Raw genomic sequence first — 23116 nt, 5'->3', positions numbered from 1 at the left:
TCTGTATTGTTAATTTAACAAAATTCTTTTAAGTAGTATGTATAAACAATAACTTATTATAATGTATTAATATTTCTATTATTTTTATAGGATTATAATTAATGCCAAGCATAAAAATATACATTTGTTCAAGTTGGAAATAAATTTACGAGCAAAAAAAAGATATAACAGTTAAACTATTTAAATTTAATCATAATTTACTTCAAAAAATATACATTATTTTTCATTTTCAGTCGACATTCTTTAAAAAAAAAATCCCACTATATAAAGGAATGAAAGTGAAAAAAATAACAAGTGATTTATGTGAAGTTCATGAATTTAATTAAAAGCAAACTAACCATCATCCATTTAAGAAAATATTTTGTTTAATACTGTTTTTGCGTACGTGCTATTTATTTATTGTTTTGCTTAAAGGAATTGAGCCATTTATGTGGCCAGCATGAATATATAAAATTTTGTCTTTTTCCGAAGATTCTAACAGGATTAAAAGGAGGCAGGTATATGCGTATATTTCCTCTGAATTATAAAAAATATAAGTTTAAGAACAAAGAGAAAAAAACAGAAACAAACGTTATGAGGAATAACTATTTGCTTCGAAGTTGTTACAATGAGTAAAAATAAAAAATATCCTAGTTGATGATGATAATCTTTTTAGTAATTTATGATAGCCATTTCCATAATGATTTAAATGTAAGTAAAAGATATCCTTTGAAACTAAAAATAATTCCAAAGAGTTTAAAATACTTTTTTTGTCGGGCATATTTTTGCTTTGTCAATCTGATAACGCACAGTGTTCCTTCAATCAACATGAAAAATAAAAAAAGTCTAATCAGATTTTTACTTTACTTTATAATATAATAGAAGAAATACATTTACGTTAATGTTTTTAATTACGAAAAGTGTATTTTTTCCTCTTAATTTACTTAATTTTATGCATTAAAAAAGTTTCAAAAAAAACTTTTTTTCTACTCTCCTAGTAGATTTATGTAGAAACATGTAGACAGACATTCGTCAATAACTTATTCCCACAGAAACTAGAAACACTGAGCGTATAAATCGATTGAGTAAGTAAGTTGCAGGTGACGTAATAATGCCAATTGCGCATGCTTACTCGTCACTACTCCTCTCTACGTGTACATTCTTGAGGAGGCGAAACAGCGTATGCTTAACATTAGCTGCATTAATAGGTTAAGAAAATTACGAATATTGATACTTGAATTGTATGCATAAATATTGAGTGTAGTTGTATGAAAATGGTCAAAATTCTAAGATGTTATTTGATCAACGAGTTTTTGCAATCGTTCGCTAAGCTTACTAAAATAAGTTACAAAAAGAATGAAGAAAAAGAACACCAGTAACTTTATTTAATTTAAATTTCTTGTTTCATAATGTAAGATACGGGCAAAGTGCCTCTCAATTTTTACATCATGCATCTGTGTCTACATTATGAACCGGAAAAAATAGTTTTAAAATGTTTGCTTTGTGCTAACATTATATCAATGTTTCAACTCCTGAATAGAGGCTATTTAAATGATTAAATATACCAAAGGATATTTTTTGTGTGTACAACTTTGTGTAATAGATCTTGAGCACTTCGTGTGATTTCTTGAATTGGTGAATATTTTATATTTACTTTTCAAATAGTTCAAATTGATGTTTTTATTGAAATTAAAAGGAAAAGGATTATTAAAATCAAAGGATATAGTAAGATCTGTGCATAGATATCAATTCCATTTCCACTTGCAGATATGTTCATCGATTTATGCAGTGTTGTGATTTGAGATTGAGCTGTCATCGGTGACTTGGAATTAGAATAATTACAACAAACTGTCAGAGGTTTCAAAGAATATAATTTGTGCAGTGTATCGAAAAGTGTCTAAGTTATATAATTGTGGGAATACTCAGTGGATACTCATTCATGAATATACTCTCATGGATACACATTCATGGATATACACCATTGGATACTCGCCACGCCCATGGATATGCATAGTGATTCAGATATAATGGTATAATATCCTAGATTAATATATAAATATAGTATTTTTTATTTTATAAATATGAAGGGAAAAAAAAGGTCTTGTCTCCCACGATATCACATTGAGGTTTACTGCATTTTAACCATTGAAACAAACATTGAAACAAAACATTCGAACAAAAAGGGCTACAATACTTTGAAAGGATATTCATTTCACTTATAGTTTTTTAGTATGCATACTTGAAAACATTGCCCACAAAGAGAAAGTATAAATTAATGTAAATAAATAAAAACAATTCCTCTGACGCTTGTATTGATAAAATAAGTTACCTCATATTTCTTTTAAAAAAGTTTAGCCCATATGCAGCCATGATACTTTCTTCTAAATCGTAAACGATTTCATAACAGAAAGCTGAGACAAAAAAAATTTGAGATTTAAAACAAAAAGACTACTAATATTTTTTTAAATGGCAAAAAAAAACAAAAATTAGGATTCTATTTTGTAAAAATGTGGATGTGATAAAACGTTTGGTTTCGTTTTTGTATTAAACGAACGGACAGAAACTTAAAATGCTTTTTCTGTAAGAAATTTGTTTTTTTCTTGTTTTCTTCTCGTAAAAAAATCTGGCAAGTAATGGTATAAAAAGAGCTCACCATGTTTTATTTCGTGTTTCTCAGATTGAAACAAAAATTTTATTGGTATATAGTTTCCCTTAATTCTGACTTAAGTCAGATCGTGAGTAATTAATAGATTTAATTTAATATTTTAAGAAGAATGCTAAAGAAAAAAATACGTAATTACAATAAAGTTTTTGAAATTTTAATTTTTTTCCCTTGTTAATAGCAGAAGCAGCTGAATTGAAATAAAAATATAGACTCTTTTTTATTTGAAATTCAAACAGGTTTATTTTAGATATTTATTTTAATTTGTCAAAAATTCAGAACATTGTTTCCAGTTCTGATGTATATTTTTAAAAATAGGAAGATAAGACGACTGATATAATTTCAAATGGCGAAAAAAGTTAGAATTTCATGTTTGCTAAAAATATGATTGCGATAAGAGTTTTGGTTTCACTTCCGTATTTGTAGCGAATTTCAACGGATACAAAACTTAAATTGCTTTTTCTGTAGAATATTTCTTTTCTCGTGTTTCTTTGGTTGCAAAAGATATTAGAGATATTTTAAATGTTTGTAATTGATATATTTGATTGTCCGTAATTTTGGCTTCGTAAAGTAATTTATGGATTTTATTTTAATGTTTTAAAAAATGTTAAGGAAGGAAAACATGATATTTTAAATTTTAGAATTTTTTTTCTTATTTATTAATTGAAAAATCTGCTGAATTAAAATAAAAGTATTAATGATTTTTACTAAAAATTTGAAAAGGTTAATTTTAGATATTTTATATCTATATGGTAAAAAGCTATCAAAAATATTTTTAATTTTGATATAACTTTTCAAAAAATGAAAATTAATTAACGACTAATATCATTTTGAATGGCCGAAAAAATTAAGACATCATATCTGTTAAAAATATGAATGTAATAATGCAATAAGAGTTTTGGTTTCCTTTTTGTCTGTGTATTGAACTTCAACGGACGCAAAATGAAAGCATTTTCTGTAAGATTATATATATATATGTGAAAGGGTAGCAGTCATGGTGAGTGATGTTAGGCCACGCAGATAGCAGTTGGAAGGCAAAAAATATTTTATTAGCTTCACATAGTATATTTAAGACATTTTCTAGCAAAGGCGGAGCTCCAAATCGCACTCAAAAACAGTGTGCTTAAGTTTTTATCTTAGGGAAAGTAGCAAAGGAATTTCCCTCTATTTTGTTATATTTGAGGGGAAAAGGGAAGTGATAAGGATTACTATTGGTTTATGAAAGAAATCTAGCTTTTCCCACACAGAGCATAGGGAGATATGTCCTGCTCTTAATTAAATGCATAGTTGAGCCAAAAATAGATTTAAGAACAGGATGTGGCTTTTAAAAGTGTGAGAAGGAATTTGGAATAGAATAATTAATTAGTAATAAAGTAGGAGTTGTTTTATAGCAAAGAAACTAACGTAAAAAGATTAATAGAAGCTTTTTATGTTACATATATATATATATATATATACAAACTAACCTGTATAGATTAAAATTAAAAAAATACTGTCAATGAAATTGAGTAATCTAGCAGTTAACAGAATTCCTAAAAATAAAATATAACAAAGATTGAACTTTATCTGGCAATTTGCAATATAATAGGTAAAACTTTAGCTATTTAAAATTCATTGCTGCCATCTATGAAAAATAAAACACTTTATGAATTACAATATTTGGAAAAATGTCAGAATATTAACCCAAAATAAAAGAAGAGTTATAGAAATCAAGAGAATTATAGAAATCAAAAAATTATTTTATTTTATAATTTTAAAACTATTAAAAAAATTATTTTTTTGTTCAAAACCATAAAGGAAGCAAAAATTTATAAATAAACAAATCCATTTATATTAGTAATATTTGTAGTATTTTGCATACAAGTACAAACAAGGAATACACCATTCTTTCATAGTATGACTGTAAGTCAGAGCCAACATATATGGATAAAAATTTTTATTCATACATTCTTTCATTACTGTAAAGTCCTTACGTATTACTTAGATTCACCGAAGTTGTCCGTTAACACTTCAAAGTTCTAATCTATACTCACAACAACAATAACAAAGAAAAAACAGTTTATTGTCTAAGACACAGAAAATAAAAAAATTAAAAAAATTATTATTAATTTACAATTAAGTAGTTAAATTAGCAAATTAGTAGTTAAAATCCGGTATAAAAGTTCAGACACCCAATTTTTTGTGACTTTTGTAATAGCGGATCATTATTAATTTTTTCATTAAAAAATAAATAGGAGTTAATACTTTCATCACAAATAAAAAAAAATAGAGTCCAAAATTGTTTTTTTATTTTGTTAAAATAGGGGTGCACAACCTTTAGGAGTGAAGGACCACTTGCACAGTAGTTAGATTAACGAAGGACCGCACATGTATTTAGGCATATTCACGGCAAATGTAGTAATATTTATTAAAACATCAGTGCTCTAATTTTTTTATCGATAAACTTTATAATATATTTCTTGAAAATTAAAGGCCATTAATTATAAGAATTCATAATGAAAAAAAAAAGACTGCAATGCTAAGAATGAAATTAGGATAAAATTTCATTCATATTAAGCAACAAAAAATTTGAATCAAAATTACAAGCAGTTAGCAGTTTAAAAATTCACGTTTTCCGCCACTTTGTGTATTTTCCAGGTTGCATTAAAATTAGGGACGCAACGAGTATTTGGCCCTTTTGATCGGCAAAATATTCAGCAGTTTTTTGTTTTTGTTTCTATTTAGTTTTTCCGTTTTTTGAAATTGTTTTTATCGATGGTTTTTTTACAAGGGGGCAATTTGTAAGAGCATTTCTGCTAGACTCCAGTTTTTTTTCTTCTTTTTCTCAATTCTTTTTTTTTTACTTTTTCTAGAATATATGGTAATTGAAAATTTTAGATGTTCAGTTTTAAAATTTTATTTCGAGAACTACGGTCGATTTTTATTACTCTGTTTCGCTTTTGTACATAATCTATTGATTTTATGATATCTCTGCATTTTTAAAAGCCTTTCTGATAGGCCTTATTTCTTAGCGTTGTTTTATAAGTACGTTTTACCAAAAAATATTTTTCTTGACATTGAAATTTTGGTTCCAATGTTGCTAAGCATCTAAAACATTTTGCTTTTTGGTCCAGAACATACGGTATTTGGCCGATTTTTTTGCCGAATATTTGTTATCAGGACTAAAGAGAAGAGAAGGGCTGGTTCAATCCTTTGAAGAAACTCTCGCCGCACCAATCCTCCGATTTTCTCTAGTGACGTCACTTTGGCGCAAAGCTCGCACTTTTACTTCAAGAACGGAGTGTTCGGCCTTGCTAGCTCTAACTAATATTGGAGCATTTTTTTTTGTGACATATTCTAAGACATTTGTTATTTTCTATAATGACTTTCCTCAGTTTTTGCAGTGAATTTACAAGAATTTAAAACTATTATCGAAATACCAGTATGCGCGATTGCAACTTGCAAAAATTCTGATAAAAAAACAAAAGGAAAAACGTGTTCCCTAAAGTAAATGAACAAATATGTAAAGAATGGATTCCGAAATGACACAGTTAATATAAAACGGCAATACGTTTATTCTATCGTTAAGATTTATAAAAAAACATTATCTAATTAGAAACCGCCTCGTTACTTCAAAAAGAAAGGCAGGTGAAAAAAATTAAAAAATAGATAAAGTAAAAAAAAATTAAAATGTAAATAAAAAATATAAATAAAATATATAGTGTATAGTTGAAATTCTCCTAATTTCAATTTTTAATGTAGTTATTCTAAATATTTATGATTTCTTTAAAAATTATATTCTCTTAAGGTGACAAGGGACTTTCAAAGAAGCAAAAATTTGTCAAAAAATCGATATTTTACATTTTATATTTTTGAAATTTAGGCATTTAACTGAACATTTAAAAAAAAAAATTTCTGGAATAAGAGCAAAATTAATGAAGTTATGGCCATTTCAGTTTTGACCACGCCCCTTTTTTTACCTTTTTTTGTCTGCAGGTAACTGTTAAAATTAGTTTAGTTTAAAATTAATTTAAAATTAAATGAATATTTTGTTAATTTTTTAAAAAAAATTTAAAGTATATAATTATTAAACTAGTTCATTCGACAATATTTATAGGTATTTATATTAAAAACAAGAAATATTTGTTCAGATATAAAATTTGCAATGAAAAAGTACTAAAAGTCATTTTTCTCAAAATTTCTTTTTTGAGAAATTTACAATTTTCAAACTGTTCCAGCGTAATGAATTTTCATTCTATTGACCTGAGAATTTAAAACGATATATTTATGAATATTATTAACATTTTGTTGGGAAAGTTTTTTGAATTAAGTGAATAGTATTTTTTTTATACATGATATTTTATAGAGGTATCATGATTTTTTCCTAAAAATGTAGGTTTTTTACTGTTTTTTTAATGTTATTTGTTTCTATAATAAAAAATAAAAAAAGTACTTCCAACACTTTTTTCAATATTACCTAATATGTAATATTTTAAAAGAATTTTGTCATTTTGACAAAATTTCAGACGCGAGGAGTAATATAAAAAAACATAAAAAATTTAAATTTTTTAATTTCTTAAATTTTGAAATATTTTTTTGAAATTTTGTATAAAAGTTGTTTTTAGCAATATAAATGTATCCTGAAAATTTCAAGCAAATCCCTTTATAATTTCAAAAAAAAAAATTTGAAAGCCCTTTGTCGCCTTAAATTTAAATATCTATAACATTTGTAAAATTTCTAATGTCATTATGAACCTAATTTATTATTTTGTTTCAGTAATTAGCGTATAAGGTTGATGTTTCCTAATGATTAAGTATGAACAAATTGCTTTTAACGGCATATTTAAAAACTAGGGATTCTAAATTTAACTCAACTTATTGTTATAACAGAATATGTAGATAAAAAAGTGCCAATATATGTTTTAATTTTTCTTAATAATTGAAGTTAAAACAGAACTTTTTGAAATAAAGTATTTATTGTGTCATTTTCGCCAACTAGTAAAATATTTTTATAAGTTTAAAATTGTATTTTTTTAATATAATGGCCAAGAAAGTTTTTTTGAACTATGTTTATGAACGGAAATAAAGTGTTAATTACGTAAAGTTTGAAAGCTAATAACCAGAAAATGCCTAACTTATTTTTACAAAGAGAAAGATGCAAAGTTATCTAATATCTTTGCTTGCGATCTCCGAGATCTGTAGACACAGTGACGTCATGAGGAGGGAAATCGTAGCTTCAGCTCTAATAGCGGAGTGAACTAGCCCTTCAATTCTCTTTAGCCCTGATTTGTTATTCGACCACATCACAAATTCATTACCACATTAGACTGAATCACATTCGTTACCGAAAAAACGAAGGAAAAATAATTAGTATTTACGAGAAAACTGTACCAAAATATCGTATAAAAAGTGATTATGAAAATGGGCGGTTAGAAATTCGCGTGTCGTGATAACACGTAGTTAAATAACGGGATCGTTAACATCACGTGGAAAAGTTAAGCAATAATTGAAATAAAGAATCACTTGAAGTTAGGTTGAACACAGCACGATTAAAGCGTGTCAAATGCACGATTTAAAACTCGCATGTAGTAATAAAGTGATCGGAATTTCTTATACTTCCTATGAATGCATAGCGATAACTGCTGAAAAGAATGGTAGAAAAAGGAAAGAAATGAATGCAAAAAAAAAAAAAAAAAGATAAAAAACACTTAATTTATGATGTTATCGGCACAAATAAAGTGTTCCAAAAAGTGATTATTTAAATGGGCGATCTGAAACTCGCATGTCGTAATAATATCGTACTAAAAATTCGGTATTTTTGAAATAACGTTAAAATATTTGCTTAAAAAAAGTCATTGAAAATTACGATAAAATCGGCTAAACAAAGCTCGTTAAACAAACAATTACTATAGAATCTATAAAAATTTAGCGTGCTCAAACGGGATAACTCAAAAGTGCGATTAAAAATTTTCGACATTTTTTAAATTTTTGTTTATATTTTACTGTGTTTAGGAGCTCTCGCTGCCGCACTTCAGTTGTCGGCGGGTCGCATGTGGCACGCGGGCCGCAGGTTGTGCACTCCTATGTTAAAAATTTTTTTTTAAGAAAATTGTTACTAATTAGATCTGTTTCAAAATGCTTTACTTATTTTAAACATCTCTTATAATTGAAATTATATCAGTAAAATTTAAGAATCTAATTATTATTTATACCGGAAAAAAATTATGATGGCAAAGTGGAATTAAAATCGAGACTCTTTAATCGAGTAAAAAGTTAAAATCATTCCTTTTGCAAAAAATAGAAGGAAATCTGTTTATTTTCATTAATTTCAAGAGCTAAACTCGAAGTTTGATGAAATCTTTCAAATATTAGTTTTGTTTGTAATTAGAAAAAAAGCTAAAATGGGTTAAAAAAAACTAGTTTAAGTTGAAAGATTCTGAGGCATGAGGTTACCAATTTGAGTTCATATTAATTTGCGTAATGACTGATGTCTGTTTTAAAAATCGCAGTGTACCCATTTTAAAAAAAAACATGATTAAATTGGGTAAAAAAAAACAAATTTGGGTTGAAAGATTGTTGGGTATGAGATTGTCCAAATTGGTATCATATTTAATTGTATCATGGCCCATCTTTGTTTATATTATCACTATGAACCCATTTTGGAATTGCGAGACCCATTTTGGAAGCAACAGGGAATTCCTTTTAGGTTGTGTTTAATATCCGAATTAGATATTGAGACACCTAATTTGAATGTCACTTAGAACTTATTTTGGGGAATACTCAATACCCTTTTTAGCACAATCCTAAACATATTTTTATTGACACAGTATTTCTCAATTTAAATATCTTTAAAAACATATTTTAGGATGAATTTCTCTTACTATTTTTATATATTTCAATAACTTTTTTGCCACATTTAGTATTTATGATTTTATAATAAAGATTGATTAACTTACAGTTTTATTTATTATTCCTCTTCCTAAAGAATTATGATAAAATGTTAACTTAACGATATATGTGCTGTTCGGAAAAAGAACAGGAACATCCTGAATTACTTTCGATCTAATGATCGGGTCTTCACGTTCTAGGACTCAATCTTAATGTTAATTAATAAGTGCGGACGATATTTCCAATTGCAAAATCAGACACAAAAACGTACTTTCTCTGAATAAACATACCTTTTTTCAACAGATTCGGATTTCTGAGCCCCAGTAGCCACAATCTGGGAAATAGGGTCCCAATAGTTTGGTCAGGAGTTCGCTCCAAAGTTTGAACCCTTGAATGTTAATATTACTTTTTGCGTATTTCTCGATATCTCGATAACAATTTAAGCGAATTGAAAAAAAAAAACAATTGTACACAATTAAAACGGTCCTTTATCAAAAGATAATTTCATGCCAAAAAACATTTTTAGTGCATATTTATTATTTAATTTATTTATATATGTAATTTATTTATATCCATAAAGCTTATTTGGAGAAAAAACGCTTTTGCGCACGGAAAAGAGGGGTTTCTCCACAGTACGGCCTATTTTCCTTGTGCAATAACTTTCGAGGAGAATCAGAATTTTGAGCTATTTATTTGCCCAAACTTAGCGATCCTCAAAATGCAACAGATGGATTTTTGTAATAAATTGACTAGAACCGTTTTTCCTTCTGTGTCTTCTATAAAAAGTAATGTTAATTTAAGTAGTCTAATTCCATATAAGATCAAACTGATATTTTTAATAATAAAGAAAAAGAATCAGCTACTTGCAGGCCTATTCCATATTCAGAGCTTTCTAATATTGACAAGGCATGGATGTTAATTTATTCTCTGTACTATCTGTCCTTACTGAGGGAGCAACGTTGGCTAATATGGTGTCCCTGAAAGAGTGGCCAACAAACATGCCCATCAGCTGCCAGTATTGACGAAATAACATTCCCCTGGTAAGCATTAAAAAAAAACTTCGCAGTTCACTGTTAGTTGGCTCAATTGTTCGATACTTATTTATTTTAGCCTTGCTTTTTGAGTATGTAAACTGGTATTCTTTTTAAAATTAAATTCTAAAAATACGCAACTTATGCGGATGATTTTTCTTAATGCGTTAACTTTTACCTAAATCAATTAGGAAATATTCATCCTATGTTTAATTTTAATGTTGTGTTGATAATTTTTACAATAAGAGCATACATTTAAGTGTACAAATCAGTGACGAACTATAAAAAAGATTTAAGAATTAACAAAACTTTTAAGCCGGATTGCATGAAAAATTGCAATTACCGCGTCCTAATTTAATTGTTTAAAAAATCACTCAAGAAAAATATTTAATTTCTATCCTATGAATCAATTAAATAGATTACATTAGAATTTGAAAGAAAAAAAACATTAAGTTTTTTCAATAATTTCTTAGTTTCATGGTAAAAACAGTTTTGTACAATTTATATTTACTGTACTTTGTACAATTTATTATTATTATTATTTTATATTATCTAAAATACGACCACAGTTTGCAATAAATACATAATATCTTGAAACGAAAAACTTGTTTGATTGTTTTTTTTTATTTTAAAAAAAGCGTTTTTGTTTTGTGCAATTACAGAAAAAAAGGACTGTAAAGATGATAAACTGGAAAAAATGTTTTTACATCAGTTCTCTTTTTTTCAATATATAATTTACTTAACTATATTATTTCTTAAAAAAAATACTGATTTGAGTACATTGTAGATATTGAAATGTAAAACATTGTTTGTTTTATGTTTCAAATTGTAGTTCATTCCTTCTAAATTGTCTTTTGTTCTGATATGGTAAAAATTGGTAAGTCATTTTTTCCCACAAAGACAACGATCTGTAGCATTTTGAGGATTACTAAGTAATGACAAATCAATAACGTGGAAAATTAGTTCTACTGAAAGTTACTACACATTGAATATGGGCTGTGTGGAAAACTGAACAGACTGTGCAAATCTTTGCTTTCTCTGCGAATCAGCTTTCAGTTACATAAACCGTTCGTGAACTTATTTTTAATCTGAAACGTAAATTATTTATTCTTTTGAAAAAGAAGGATAACATTTATTAACTATAATAATATGTACCTGAATGCAAATTGCTATTATAAATAATTATAACCCTCTTTTTCAAAAAGTTTTTGTTCTAAAATACTTTAAAGTATCACTTCTTAAAATTTTCCTAATCATATGTAAAATTTTAAGTTGTTAATTATGTTTTGTTAAATTTTGTACCGCTGTTTTTCCCTTGCATTAGAGATTGTCTTAATTTTTTGAAGGGGTCAATTCATACAACATTCAATGATTTTAAAATTAAGAGCTTTATGCTCTGCATTCTACTTAATAAAACATTTTAGGACTCTTGAGCAACTGCTTGCTGAATTCCAATACTGACAGAAATTGTGTTGTAATAATGTTACTTAACTCAAGTAACTTATCATAACTAAATATATAGTCTGCACTAATTAATTAGCATATTTGAAGTTACCACACTGAGAATGAGTCCTACAACGTGAAGATCAGATAATTAGATCAAAAGTTTTTCTGCGTGGTTCGTTTGTGGTGCACTGTACATTGCAATGCAAGCAAAACAAAGATTTTGATCGGAATGGATTTTTCTTAGAATTTTTAAATGAGATGAAATCAATCCAAATGATAGCAAAACCTTTTTATTATTAGCAGTTTCAGAAATATTTAATGGCCTTATTTTGAAAATATTAATCCTGAATTCAATTAAGACTAGGTAGGCTGATTATACGAACAGTTTATAAATAATTTAAATTTAATTTTGAAACAGCGTAGACTTGTACTTTTATACGTTTGCAATTTTTTAATTGCTATACAAGCATTTTACCCTTAGACGCCGAAATTCTAGTAAACATGTTTATTATAGTTTTTTCAATTAAATTCAGTAAATAAGTAAATATGAAACACCGTCATCTTTTTCTGCGTTAAAGATAAAATTTTTTACACACAGCTAATTTCCAAACAATATTTTTTCAAATTTTCTCTTATTTGGTGTTATTTACATTTAAGAGAAATGGTAATTCATCATTGAATTGAAAAAAAAGAATACAAGCTAATTTTTTTTAAAGATTTTAGTATTAACATAATTCTGATGATTTAACAGATTTTTTAGTAACTATTAGATCTTTTTTATTAAAAATACCAAAATTTAATTTTGCTTGTAAATAGAGTATCTGAAAAAAATGTCAGAGACACAGGTGTCCCATTTTATCAAAGGGTTGAAGTATTGGATTATGTTCAAAATGCGTATTAAATCATTCTGAAACTGTTAATAATTTGTTTTTGTTTCTACTTAACTTTGTTTTATCTCATTTGATAAATCCCAAATATTGCATAGGATCTAAAACTTTGTCTGCACAGCAATGTTGCGTACTATTTGACCATAAAAGATTTTATTAAATTTGGCCTATTACTTTAACCGAAGTGAGATTTTATTTTATTCATCATGAAAAAAAATAATAATAATAATTCAAAACAATATGTCACTTGTTTAGATAGCCAATAGTTCTTCCTCAGTAAGTTCAAGATTGTGACTACAACTCACTCCGGGGGGAAGGCATTAACTTCAGATATTAATATTAGGTCTACATCAAATTTTTAAAACAATTTACACCATTCCGATAACTATTTCTGTATTCTGCATAACTCACTAAGGTAGGTGTCTCAACCATGTTATAAAAAAGCTGAGTCAGTAATCACAGTCTGAGAAGTGATTTTGTTTCTGCTATACTTCAAACTTCTTTTCCAGAAAATTTCATACTCGTTTAGTTTCGGCGACAGCAGTTAATGACCTTAAAAGTCATGCAGAATTTAAGTTTCTTGCAATTTTAAGGTCATGTCAAGTATACATCACACATAATGTTTAATTCTTTAACTAGCACTCATTAGCATTTATCCTCAGAAATATATATTTTTGTACTTCACTGCAGAAATTAGTAGATTTTGACTCAAAGTCTATGAAATTAGATTTTTATCGAAAATTGTCAAATAACGTTTCGCCTTCGATACTAAGGCCGGGTGAAAGTATTTATGGTTTAATAGTTAGAATGAACGTAGTAAAACATTAAATAACAGTCAGTGTTGTGATTAACTTGTTTCACAGAAAGTATTGCCACTTGAAAATGATGTGTTTTTCTCGAAATTTAACAGAATTTGCAGTTTTTTCTAACTTCACGAGAAAAAAAATAGCACAAAAAATCTGTTCTGTTTTACATAAAGAACAAAAAATTTCAGCAAATCTCTAACATAAAAATTTCAACAAAAAAAAAAAATTTTTTTTTTTTAAAATCGAAAATGGAGTAAAATGCGTGTAGCGCCATCTTGTGACTAAAAATCTTACAATCCTCTCTCTAATTGGTATGAGTTCAAAATTTTAAGATTACAATTCATTCAGCTCTAATGAAAGATTCGGTTCCATGGGATATAAATAACTGTGCTGGACGTTTATATTCGCTATAAAGCAAGATCTCACAACTCTATTGCGTATTTGAAATACTTTTTACGATTCTTATAAATTCCATAGCAGATTTTAAATTACTTTTGAGACTGCAATCATTGTCGATTATTCTCTAAATTACCTTTATACAGAAATATTAGGAAGAATAATTAGTTTGTCTTCGTTTCGTGATTATTGAATACCGATTTTGAAACTCCGAGATTTAGGTAGTCTGGATGATATGAGGGAATATTAAATATTGGTTAATTTTCTGATGTCAAAGTACTATAAAATTATTTTTCCATGCAATGATACTTTTTGTTTCAAATATAGTAAAACCGAAATTAAGTTTAGTTTGTTTTATTTTTCTTTTCTTTTTTAAAAAAAATAAGTTTATTGTAATTAATTAGAGTTGAGATCTTGCTTTTGAAAAAAAAAATGCATACTAGTTGTTCCAAAAAGTGTCTTAATTAACCTGATTTTTTAATATGATCTTTTTTTTAATTAACAGTTTGCATTCAAAAATTAAACTGAAAATTTTATTTTTCGAACTGTGAACTCTAAAGCTTATTGCATTACAACACACAATACTCATTTCAACTTTTTTTCTTTAATATTTCTTATTTCTAATATCGTTTAAAATTTATTTTCTTTCAAGTGATTCTTACATCTGTATTTGTTATTACCTATTTGAAGTAATTTACGATATTTTTCACAACATTTATCGCCCGAACTTATATTTTAAATAATTTATTTCTCTTCATCAGAATAAATTCTACTTTTGTCGTATAGATGACGCCACGATGAAATCATTATCCTTCGATAGTTCTCATTATTACTCTATATATAATCACTATCCTTCTATTTTAACTGAAAATAACATAGGCATACTTTTATTTTAGAGATGCCAATGTCCCAAATGTCGTATCGGTGTCACAGAACGAAGTGAAAATTACATAAAACAAATTGAAAAAGTTTTTCCTCCGTTTATAAAACCGCAGTATGAATTTATGATCATGACCCAATATAATTTTCATAATAATTAAATTAGTGAAATCAAATACTTTTCAATAAAATAATAATTTAACTGTTTAATAATTTAAAAGGGGCGTTTATTTGCATTTTATTTCGCGATTCTGTGTTTTACATTGGTATAATAAATCAGGTTTGATATTAATTTTTGGAATTTTTAATTTATATGATGATTGAGGAAAAGTAGTAATTGCAAATAAACAGAAGTGATCTTGTAATAAAGTTTAACCCAGATTAAATTATGAATTAGAACAATTTAATTTGTCTTATTTTCACCGTTTTAAGACATGTTATTTCTAGATACGCTATTAACGACTTATTGGAAATTATTTCTGTTCGTTACTTATGCTAGTTATCTTAATTGCTTAAAAATAATCTTTATTTTGAAATGTCCGTTTGAGGCCTGCATGGTGATTCTTCATTAAATTCTAAAAAAAAAAAAAAAAAAGCTTTTGTCATGTCTACTAAAACAATTTTATTGCAATATATTTGCATTATGTTGCAAAGTCAATTGCTTTCATAAAAATGCACAGACATTCATTTCATCAAGACATTCATAGTAGAACTTGATGGGTAATCTGTGGTGCAGACTTAAAGTGTTTTACAATTGTTATGTAACGTAAAATAAAATGAGTCATATATCTCATCCCAAGCATGCATAGCAATACGTAGAGTAACCCTCTTGATACATCAGAAAATAAATTAATAAAATACTAGATAGATTTAATTCTATTTAACTTCAAAATAAATGTTTATTTTAAGAATATTTTTATTAAAAAAAAATCAGTAAAAAATATGTCAATATCTCTCTAATTGTCAGTTTTGTCAACACCATGAAAATATTTGTAAGGGAACAGTAGTTACAGAGACAGAAGTGACAAAACCTTCAATAACAGTAACTTGCCTACAGTTAGTTTGAGACAGCAACCTCAATAGGTATTTTTTTAAATAAAATTTTGTAAGGTTATTAATAACGAAATGAAAATTAAATTATAGAATTTAAATATAATCAAAGAGGGAAGACAATTGAGATGATTAATGAAACTTTTCTTATTCTTATTACTCACTATTCTGATTTGAATGCAATATTTAATTCTTCATAGATATGATGAATGAGATCTCATACAAATGAATCATTCTCACGTAGTTCAAATATGTGTTTTAGTGAGCAATTTATTATTATGTATAAAGAGGGACAGTGTTTGATAAGTATATATTATAAGCAACGAGAACGACGGTTGGCAGAACGTTTTACCTTATTTTTATTTAACGTGATCATATTATATTATATTATATTATATTATCATGGGTCTGTCCAGACATTTTGTGAAATGTCCGTTTTTCGTGAAATTGTGAAAAAATTACTCACATTCTTTCAACCAGGGTCCGCTTTTATGAATTTGTGCAAATAGGGTCCGTTATTGCAAAAAAAAAAAAAAAAAAAAAAAAAAAATTTCAAGGAGTTTTTAAATTGTAAAGACATACAAGATTATGCTCAACACTGTAAAATTATAATTAAAAAACTTACATTTTAAAAAATAAACAACAATTGCTGCTTATAAATTAGAGACGTAACATTTGGTATTTAGCCTATACTGCTGAACGCAGAATATTAATTTCGGACGAATAATGGAAGAATCGTCTGCCGAAGATAAAACTTAATTCGTTTACATCCATCTTTCTTGTTTTTTGCCCTGGAAAGGGTTTATTCGATTAACAAAATAATAATGAAGATAAACAAATTTGCGAAGGATCCGATTAAAAGAAAAATCATTTTGTGAAGGGTCCGTTTTTAAGTTAAAATATTTTGTGAAGGGTCCGTTTTTATGAAAAGATATTTTGTGAAGGGTCCGTTAACGGACCCAAATTTCTTCTAAACAGACCCCAGATTATATTATATTATATTATATTATATTATATTATATTATATTATATTATATTATATTATATTATATTATATTATATTATATTATATTATATTATATTATATTATATTATAATATAATTATATTATATTATATCATATAATATTTTTATTTACTCACAAAGCTTGCTTGAAAGAACTTGCAACTCTTTGAGGAAGGACAAAAATGTTTGAAATAAAACAGTGTGGAAGAATTAATTACCCGATTAGTAATTAATTCTGTGCTTTTATTTACGTGTAAAATATTTTTTATTACATTACGAATAACTACATTGATTTTGCAATTACATTTTATAGAATTTTTAATTACATTTAGTCATTTGTAATTATTTTACAAATTTCGGAAAATGTTTTTTTTTTTTTTTTTTTTTTTAACTTTCCGATAATATTTGTTATTTTTTTCTTTTTGTTAAAATTTTAATTTGTAAAATATTATTTACTGCATGGAATAAGTTATTGATGGAGTAAGCACATCAAATTTAAAAATTTTTTAGAAATTTTTTTGCTGGAAATGCACATCTTAATTATTAGCTTTATATAATACTTATTATCGGCATGCCATTATGTTTCATTTTATTTTATAACAGCCTTTAAACAGCCAAAAAATTCTGAGTTTGCGACTGTCAGTGTTCAACTCCATTCCACTGTTCAAATTTGAACCCGGTCTAGAAAACAAGGTAACTTCTGAATCGAGCATTTCGACAAACTAGCCAAAGTGGAAGACTTTTTGATGAAAACACGTATTAGTGTTGGATGGAGTAGAAAACCACAAACACCTTCCACGGTTAGCCCAATTGCACGGGGATTCCAACCCATGTTTCATCTACTATTGAGGCTATTTTACGTCAGCACTGTGGTCTGCGTAAACTTTGTCCATATTTCGTATCGACCAATAATTGCTGAGATTTGAGCCTGGGTCACCTTATTGGGATAGTTTATTAATGTTTTTGCAATAATGAGATTTATGGTACATATATAACTCATAATTAGTGTACACAAAATATGATCTTCAAATGTATTCATAATAATGCATGAGGATCCCAAAAAGTAATTTTAAAAACACATGCTCTGCTTTAATTAAGTTTAATATTTGTAAATAAAATCGGAATTCTCGTTTTTTCCGGTTAGTTATTGAAAAATTTAATTCTATATCAATTTCGGATAATAAAAGATGCAAATATTTTTGCTAATAGCATTTTAAAAATTCTAAAATTATTTCAAAACGTTCAATTCAGAAATATTTATAACTCAAGCAAATGTGCTGCCATCTAACAAGCATTCAGCGAAAGATTTCTTATTAAAAAGCGTGTTAGGTTTTCATAAAACTTAAATGTTAACTTTTTTACAACATCTAGGAAGCTTGTAAATGCTTTAATAACATGTTTTACCGGGTAAAAATTTACAGGCAAGTGTCCCTCTTGTTTTGGAGATTTTTATTACGAAAAACAAAGTGAGATTTTCTAATACTGAAACATTTAGATTTAAATTAAGAAAAATCGAAAACTGTATGATCATTAAAATTTTCAGGGTAAATTTTACAATTCAGGGGACACGCTATTCCACGTCTTAATATTTTACCCTTACATTATTGTACTGTAAAGAAAAGAATTGCGTAAATAAATTAGAAATAGGATTTTAATTTTCGGAGAATTTGCAAAAAACTCATTAAATTCCGTCATTTAATCTCTTCTTGTCCATGTACATATATATGTATATATATATACAAGGAAAATTACAGACATATGATGAAAGGGGAAAAATAATAATAAAAAAAAAATAAAAAAAACAACTTGGAAAAAAAAGATAAAAATTTTTTTAAAAATTCCGAAAATAAAAGATATAATCTTTTCATCAGCCCGCAAGACTATATCCGCAAAAATGAGTGCTTTCTGATACTGTATCAATATAGCCAAAGCAAAATGTATCAATACAATAGTGTGAGGAGCACTCAAAAATTTTTTTTGCAAAAATTACCACAAATAAAATTTAACACAAGAAGTGAAAATAACACATAAAGACATAAAATAATATAAAATGAAAAGAAAAAAGAGAATAAAACATAGAGCATAATCTATAAAGCGAGTAGCGAATTCAAATGAACTTACATGAGCGGAAAATTTTTCAAGAATGATTTAAAATATTTTCGTAGCAAGATTGCCAGATTGCAAAATAAGAAAACAAAAGCGCAAATTGAGCGTTGTTGTTGTTCATTTACGTCGCACAAGAGCTGCACAATGGGCTATTGGCGACGGTCTGGGAAACATCCCTGAGGATGATCCAAAGACATGCCATCACAATTTTGATCCTCTGCAGAGGGGATGGCACCCCCGCTTCAGTAGCCCGACGTCCTGCACGCGAAGTCGAGCACTTTACGGTAGAACAGTTTAACGAGGACCAATACCGCACACCCTCGGTCCCTACGCAGGCTGGCCCAAGTGGTCACCCACACGCACACTGACCGTAGCCAGTGATGCTTGACTTCGGTGATCTGCTGGGAACCGTGTCTTAACGATCAGTCCACTGCGGGACGCAAATTGAGCGTAACTAGAGGAGTATTGTTTTAATGTGCCGTTCTTACTGCATTGCTGAAGAGCGTGTGATTTGTTAGTTACCAAGGATGTGCCCGAAAATGGATGTGCGCAAGGTAATATTATACTGGATAACTTAAAGAAGTTGTCCATAAATAATTTTAGAAAATAAACATTTATTTAAGAAAAAAAATATAAAATAGAAAAGAGAAACATGAATTGCCTGATTTGCACGTAATTTTAGCCATGAATTTGCCCGAAATGGATTTGCTCATGGAAAAATTAAATCAATTAACAAAGAAATCTTTTTAGTGAATAATTTAAGACACGGATTTGCCCGAAATGGATTTGCACGTGGAAATATTGTATAAATTAATAAAGAAATTTTTAGTAAATAATTTTGACCACGGATTTGCCTGAAATGGATGAAACTTATTGTTTTTCTTAATTTTCTTCCTGTTATTTTGTATTTATTTTGCTGTTTATATATATTAAATATATATGGTCATGGTCGAAAACAGCTGGAAAGAAAAAATATTTTTATTGAGCGTGTATTCTATTGCTTTGATCGTGTGCAATATTTTTATTGATTTTATCCATTGTGTTTTCAGATTACTTTTTAGCATTGGCGGAGCTCAAATCGCTCTCTAAAATCAATGTGCTTTAGTTTTTTTTCCAGGGAAAGTAGCATAACGATTTCCTTCTATTTTATTTGATACCAGGGAAAATTTGAAACATTAATAATTGTAATCGGCTTATTAAATAGGTCGAGAGACCAATTATTCTTTCTCTTGGATCACGAAGGGAAATTTATAGAATGTTAATTAATGCATAACTTAAGCCAGAAATAGATTAAAAGACAGGATGTGAATTTAAAAGTGTAAGAAAGAGCATTTCTTTTTGAATAATAAATTAAGAAAAGAATTTACAGTAAAGGAAAAAGATAAAAATATCTATTAAAGCTTTTTATGTTACATCCCCCTTTGCCGAAAATTTTAACTACTATCTAAAAATTTTAAAAATTATCCATTTGCAAAACTTACCCTATGAGTAAAATAAAAAGAATTAATTTGTAATATTAATAATATATAAAAGTAATATGAATTATTAAAAAATACTCTAGTATACTCTCAATAAATGAAAAGTAAACTCTTAAATCAAGATGAGAAAATTTATAAACAGTTTGAAAATGCAAATATTCAAAAACATGAAAAATAAAAATACGAAAATACAAGTGATATGAGATATGAAAAGAAAGTTGACACTTTTTGGGTGAAAAAATTTCAATCCGAAATACGATTTCAATATTGTATACCTTGTTTGAAAACAAAATTTTAAAAAATGACACAGTTTTAGTTATTCTGAAGTTTAAGACTTCAGTATTCTTATATTATTTTAATGAAAAAATTACACTTTGGTCTTTTTTATGAAGTTTAAGACTTCAGTATTTTTAGGGGCATTTTTGAGGGATAAGGGGCTATATTCCCCAAAAGGCGGGAAGTAGTCCCAAATCTCAACAATAATGAACTGGAAGATCCTAGTTGCAATTAAAGACTTTATAATCTGTATAAAAAAAATCTATATTTGAGGTTTTCACCCCAAACACAGAACTACCATCGCCCTCTCTTTTTTTAGATATGGGTAAAAGCTGAATTCAAAGAAAATTTGAAGGGTCGGTTCTTCCTAAGTAAGGGAAAAGCATGTTCCACTGAACCATGTGTTTGGTCATATTCAGTACTTTTAATTTTACTTTTAACAATGAAAAACCATTCAAGCATTAAATTTAACATGAAATATAATTAATTCCATTTTTAAACCGCACTATTATTTAAATTATTACATTTGTTTATCATTCATTATATAGTTTCAGTTTGTCAGGTGGATGGTACCTTCGTAATTTTGGTACATGAACTATTTTTGTATTTTCTTAATTATGAATATACTTTTTATTTATTTTTTAATATTTGTCATATTTTTTAATATTTGTCATAATACATGTCAAAAAATTTCCTGAAGTTGGGAATTTTTTTTCCTTATCTAGGATTTACACAATTCTGTCAACATGAGTTCGACAATGTTGACTACCATTAACTCATTAAATCTCAGGAATGTGTGAAAATTCTAGATTATTTTCAGTTTCGCTATTTAAATCTTTACTTTTAATTCTATTTTTTATCTTATTTTTCCTTAATTTTGATTTCTTATTTTTGCTTATTTTTATGTCCAAAAGTTTATTTTCCTTACCATTTTTACCATTTTGTTATTTGATTCAACACTCTTTTTTTTCCTTTTCTTTTTACAATCCTTATTTCTGTTTTTAACCTTATTTTCATTACAGGTAATTTTATTGCAATATTTAATCTGGATTTCAGGAGAAACGCGTAAAGACAAGTTTCTTTCAAAATCCAAATGCTTTCATAATTCATGATTTCTCCAATTTTGCGTTACAACTCGTTTAACACTATCAATGGAGAATTAAAACACATCACATTCCTTTATGCCCAAAATGGTATAAGGTAGATCAGTATTTAAAATATTAAATTCCACTGACATAGCTATATTTGTAATTTTTACATTTAAAGTGCAAGTTTGAGTAAGTTGCAAAATAGCTTTTCTTTGTTTTACATCAATAAAGTTTTTTCTTTCTTTATGGACATTTAGTTTTTCAAAAATTTTAGTTGGGATTATATTTAAAATATTACCTTTGTAAATATTTAACAAGATAGCTTTATTTGACACAATCGGGTAATTGCCACTTTTGCTGTTTTCATTTCTATTTCGAATGTATCCGGATACTAAGAATTGTCAATTTTGTGGTTGGTCACTTACTTGTTTAGACAGGGTTTGATTTTTAGTTGTAAAAATATCAGGTTTGGTTATACAATCTTGGCCCCAAAGATAAGCATTAATTATATTCCAAGTTTATCGCAGTATTTACAAGGTTTAGGAGGCAATCCTAGGACAAATTACTTGTTCCTTGCTTATTTTCATGAAATTTGTCACTTTCTTTTTGAACACTAGGTCTAAATTGGGATTGTTGATTGAAATGTTGAATTGGACGAGAAAAATTTTTTATTTTTGTCAAGGATTATAATAGTTTGGATTTAGTTTCAATTTGGTTTAAGACAGTGGGGACGTCATGAATTATTTTAGAAAAAATTTTGAGCCATTCAATTGCGGTTATGGGTTTTTTTAAATCCAAAAGTGTTTTAATTTGTGGGGGCAATCCTATGGACAAACCCACAATTATATATTCATTAATTAAATTTATTTTTCGACCTAACTCTACATTTTTGGTAAAATATGAATTCGGGATTTTAGCTTGGCCAGAAGATTTTAAATTTTGAAAATCATTAAAACCAAAAGGAGGTGAAAATAATTCTCGAGAAAATGTCTACTATTTCCTGATAAGAATTAAAATTTAAACAGTTATTAATATATAATTTCATAGCTGAACCCTTAATGAATTTATGAATTTTTTTAAATTTCCATTCCTCATTTAAGTTAAAATCTCTAGCTTGTTTTTCGAAGTGTTTGAGCCAAGCTGTGAATTAAACACCAACA

General features: G+C 27.4%; 1 long non-coding RNA gene across 1 annotated transcript in view; it reads left to right on the top strand.

The window, feature by feature from the left end:
• The first annotated feature begins 1129 nt into the window (after positions 1-1129).
• LOC122270973 (uncharacterized) overlaps positions 1130-23116 on the top strand; it is a 34998-nt gene continuing 13011 nt past the window's right edge. The window contains exon 1 of the long non-coding RNA XR_006226080.2: positions 1130-2009. This is a non-coding gene — a long non-coding RNA (uncharacterized LOC122270973). The remainder of the gene's footprint in view (positions 2010-23116) is intronic.

Source organism: Parasteatoda tepidariorum, chromosome 3 (genome assembly GCF_982258835.1).
Source record: "Parasteatoda tepidariorum strain Cologne lab strain chromosome 3, Ptep-v5.0, whole genome shotgun sequence".
Taxonomy (NCBI): domain Eukaryota; kingdom Metazoa; phylum Arthropoda; class Arachnida; order Araneae; family Theridiidae; genus Parasteatoda; species Parasteatoda tepidariorum.
Note: the sequence above shows the minus strand (reverse complement) of the source record. Positions and strands in the feature narration are given on the sequence as shown.